Below are 5,432 nucleotides of genomic sequence, written 5' to 3' on the forward strand. Positions count from 1 at the left end.
CAGATATCCACTCTGGATCGGACAGAAAACTGCAGGGAGCCACAGTACAAGGTAGCAGCCTGTCCCTCTGACCCACAGGGCTGTGCCACATGTCTACAACATATGTCTGGCTCATTCTCAAGCCACATTCCCCTCATCCTCCACAGTGTAAGGTCCAGCTCACTTCCAGCTTTCTTCTGTAGTCAGACAACTACGTTCCTCCAGCAAAAAGGCAAATGCATTCCCAGACAGACAGCACTAAACCTGACAGTTTGTAGCCAGCACTGGAGTTTTCCAGCAAGCTTCCTACCTTCAATTGCCCCCTTCATGTACATCTTTACACAATCTCCCAAAACAGGCATGCACTCATGCCACTGGATGTCACGGTATAAATACAGCATCCTCTAAGACTATGTTACCACCATTTCATTCTTTCTTGCTGATTTCTACAGAAGAAAAAAAAAATTACCAAAGTCAGTGCCCTGTGTGTTTTCTGACCACACATAACACAGGGTGCAGAAAAGATCTAGACCACTTGCTCTGCCATGTGGATACAACCAGTCCACTCCAGAAGGTGATATCCTCAGGAAGCTTGAACACAAGTCAGCTGCACCAACTGGCTCAGAAGCAAAGGCTTTTGTCCTGGTTCAAGCCACAGACAACATGGACAGGCAGAACACTGACCCTCACTGTAAGCAAGATGACAACAGACCTCGTACAGGGAGGTCTCATACCTAGGCTGTAAGGCACTACTGCAGTACACCATCTCATCTCAGATCTCTGCCAGTCCACAAAAGACTAAAGTCAATCTGCAGCCCTAAAGGAAATTGAACTGGCAGTACTACTGTCCCTATGCTTTAACCACATTGCCATCCTTCTCTCCCCACAAGCCCCTGTAGCTTGTGATACCATTGTGAGAATGAGGCACAAACTCCACAGTCAACACTAACTTCATTGTGTCAAGAAAGAAAACACACCCAAATATTCAAAAGATTTTTGTGCCTGGAAAACAAGAGTGAAAGGCATCAGCTCGTTGGCACCCCATAAAATGGGAGATCTCTCAGTGCTGTGTATTTCACTAGCGGCCGAGTGCCCTAGTGACAAAGATCCTCCTGTGCAAGGTGCTATATATGCATGCAGCAGAATCAGTCCTCGCTCCTCCCTCTGCAGATGCTCAAGAAACACAGCTGAAGGCAACAGAGGCACGGACTTGCTCAGGGCTGTGCAATGGTGAAGGTGGGAGAACCCCCTGAGCACCCAGAGCAGCATTTCTGGCACTCATCAGCCAGTGGCTCTTCTCACATGCAGTCAGACGTGCTCCCTTCAGGTTCTTCCAGCCAGTGCTCTAGGGGACATACTGCCTCTATCACATGTGCTACGCCATGGCCCCTCTCAATTCTCCTCTATCCAATGCTGCTGACTGTCATTCCACAGAAAACCAGCAACTTTCCCACAGTGCAGCTCACCAAGAAGCAGCAATTTCAACTCCTGGCAGACTCATCTCTTCTCCCTCAGTATTTTGCTGATTTTGCTGTTGATCAGAATGACAGCTTTCTCCTCCCCTGATAGGAAACAGGGCACATGTGGTCACAGCAGAAGCACTGAGCCATGGAGGCTGGTGTTGAAAAGCAGCAGTCAGAGTGAAGGTTTTGTATTAAAAGAAAACCCCTAATGGGTTTTATTTTTCAAAATGTACTTCTTGGGAGTGTTTGCTGTTCTTTATGTTTGCCTTTGTAGGTGACTTGTTCAACCTCATACAGTATCTTTGGCAGCGCTAGATAGAAAACATTAGACCAAAGATTTTAAGATTCAAAGTACTTTTCAAACCTAGTAATCCAAAACATCTTAAATCCCCCCAGGTCATTCACTTGACTAAGAAAAGCTATAACTAAAGAAAATCTCTTCTGCTCTGGCTGAGGATGTTGCTCGAGAAGAGCACATTCATCCTCTGGCTCTTACATGCACACAGTGCCCCCTTAGGGTTAGCAACAGCACACGTTCCTCAAGATTCTGTCTGAACTGAAGTGATCCAAAACAACTGACCTCTAAAAAACCTTTTTCAACAAAGCATAGGATTGCAGTTTGGAAGTTAATTTGTAGCCAAGCTGACAAAGGTACCTCTTTCCCCCAGGGTTCTTTACAACATCTAATCTGCTCTGAATCAAGTGTTGCAAAGCTGACATCATGCTGAGACTTCTTTTCTAATCATGCCGCCAAATACTTTCCAGAATTCCAAGATGTTCTCGTTCTACATCACCTCTGCTTTGCAAAAATTCATTGAAGCCATCAGCTGTTTGCAGTGTTAGAGACTGAAGATCTGAGCCATTGGGAAGGAGCACAGCAGGAGAGATCTGCCTTCCAGCTGCTTCATATAAACACCATTTATTTCCATGGCCAGGAGCTGTAAAGACACACCTGAGATGAAAGGAGAAGCAATTTTGGGAGCAGTGCATAGGAGTGGCCAGTGACAACAGGTAATAATAACTAGCACTTGAACAGGAGTGCAGAAGAGCCCCAGGCTGCATCTATAGCCCCTGCTGAGCCACATCCTTGCCCATCTCAGGGTCAAGGCTATCCAAGGACAAGGCAAACCCCAAATTCTCTCATCTTTGCCCTTTTCTTCTGCAAGGGATTTTTTCAATATGAAAAAGATGGAAATTTATTTCCTTAATGTCTGGGCCCACCTATGTACACAAGCCCAAGGACCTGCTCTGGTGTTGGCAGTGATGTATAATGGCCCAGTTCAAGTAATTTGCAGCACTAAAACCTTACCAGAAAACTTTCCTGGCCCACAGTGTAGTTCTGACTTGCCCTTCCTTCCCAAGAGTCCCTTGAGAGCAGGCTGCAGGTGGAAGGAATTCTCCCAGCAGCAGCAGGCTGCTCCATGCCACAGTCACTCCTGGGGTTCCCAAGACTTCTTGCAGGACAGGGTCCTTACTGCACAGGACAAAGGAGCCAAGGGCCTCTCATCCCAGGCTTGGAGCTTGCGGTCCTGCTGGGAGTGGTTTGCTCAGCCAGTGTTTGAGAGGCCCTTGGGAAAGAGAGCAACTGTGAGCAAGCTGTGTGAATTTTTCTATTGGCTGCTGCTCCCAGTTGCCTCTTGCCCTGGGCCACTCCAGGACTGGCAAAGACCTGACCTCCTGCACATACACTGAGCGTGCTGTCCTGCTTCAGACATCGCCTGCACTGCCCCCCTGCAGCAACTACAGGCCACACACACATGTATGACAGCTGGAGGCTAAAGAGGCCAAAACACAAGGTTCTCACAGTCAGGTGGGAATACTAGGCACTAGTTTTAAGACTTTACCTTCTTCCTTGAAGAGTCTGGATCTGCCACTATGCTTTTTTTAAACAGGAGCATATTATACTCTTTGCAAAGAATGACCCAACACATGACCCACATGGACTTGAAGGAAATAAATTACAAACCAAACACACCTCAATCAGCTACTATTTCATGCTTTCCAGCTGGTGAGAATGGAGGTACTGAGAAAAGCAATGTACATTCACTCTCAATTAGAAAATAAACATTAAAAAAATAGCAATGGCATAAAGACCTGTTGGTATTATAGCCAACAGGATTGAAGTGTGGTTCAAGACAACACGCAGCATCACAAGCTGTCAGCACCTGCAACTTCACTTGGACATTCAGTGACACAAAAGGGAGCAAAACATCCCTGGTTGCAACTTCCTGAAAACACAGGAAAATCTTGCACAGAGGAAGTTAACACATCCCTACTCACTCCCACCCGATTTAATCTGAAATTCCTGGGGAATGATCCTAGGGAAGGAGAATTAAATTCTATGAACTCTATCCCAGGAAATTCCTATGTGAAAGGTTTCACAATTATCCACCCCTGGACTCCTCAAGGTTCAAATTTAAGCAACATTTTATATTTCAGCCCATGTTGCTAACAAACCAGACTGGAAGCAAGTCTGTTCCTACGAACATTTCTTCTACTGGCAACATATATCCCTGCAAGAAATGGGCCTGAAACAGGCTGACGTTACAGCATGAGGCAGCAGTGAATACTGACAACTTCACCCCGCAATTCTACTCCAAAATCCTGTGAAATTTTAAGCCAAGGTGCCACCATTGCAACCCTACATCTTAAACCCCTGGTCAGCCACTTTTCACACCTCAGTTCACAATTACTAGTACAGTATGTTGTATATAGTTGTTGCATACTACACCTTTTATTTACCAAAACACACTTCGTTTCTCTGCCTCAGAGTCCTGATTTTCTGAGTACATTGCTGGCTGTGAGGGTAGAGTGTGCTTCAGTTGGATGCAGGTCCCACAAGCCAGCCAAGAAAGGTAGACAAGGGACAGGAGTGAAGAATTGCAGGCAGGACCACCAGAGCTTTTAGGAACAAAATTTATTCCAATTTCAAACAGAGAATTTATTTCAGGAGAAAGATATGAAAATCCATTTCCATCAGATATTTCTGTAATAAGGGTTGTTGCCCAGCAGTCAGAGTGGGATCATTCCAAGAAACAATCACACTCCTGGACAGGAATGAGACAGTTTGGAGCCTGAATAGATCCTGACACTGGGCATCTTATTCAGAAACTCCTTTACCCTACCCTCTTCCCTCCCCCCCACCCCAACACGCACAACAATACATGCATTGCAAATGACAAGGTTTAAAAACAGCATTTTATATAGTATCTTTTTAAATAGGATAATGTTTAAATTGTCTTAAATCAGGATCCTATAATATACAAGTATAACCAAATAATTTCCACCACATTGGCACTTGTAAAGAGTCTCTGGCACTACTAAAGAAGGGGCATTGGCACAAACCATACTCTTAAAAAACTGGGTGCTGCATAACACACTTTATCTCTGCTGGACTCTAACAACCTGGGCTCTGTACAGTACAAGACAATGATCAGCACACTCCAGAAGTACTTTTTTTTTTTAAACCAATAAAACACATGAAGAGAAACCATACTGAACGCAAGGCCAACATTGCTAGGAAGCAACAACAAGAGACCAAAGAATCCAGCTCCAGGAGAAGGGGAGACAGGCAGAGAGGGAAGGAGCTACCTGGCACGCTGAAGCAGGAAGGGGCTGTTGCTCACCAGGTACCAATCCACACAGAATGGTGCAAAGACCTGGGATGGTCCTCTCCTCACTGACTTCAAGTTTCAAACTGGTTCAAAGTATGTTGGTTTCTTCAGCAGAACAAAGATAAAAAGTGCACAAGAAGCAGAGGTTAGCCAAGAGACCACTTCCTCAGACTCAAGATTTTAGATTCTCTACAAGAACCCAATTCCACTGCTTTTCTGAAGGTCAATCTGTTGTCTCAACCTGCCGAAAATTCTGACTGGCCTCATTTTCACAAAAGATAATATAGGCAAATTTGGTTTAAGGTTTGGCACTTCTGCTAGGGCAGGCATTTGCCAAAGGGCTGGCCAACAGAGACATGAACCAGTTCTGCAGGAA

Source organism: Merops nubicus, unplaced genomic scaffold (genome assembly GCF_000691845.1).
Source record: "Merops nubicus isolate BGI_N331 unplaced genomic scaffold, ASM69184v1 scaffold22843, whole genome shotgun sequence".
Lineage (NCBI taxonomy): Eukaryota > Metazoa > Chordata > Aves > Coraciiformes > Meropidae > Merops > Merops nubicus.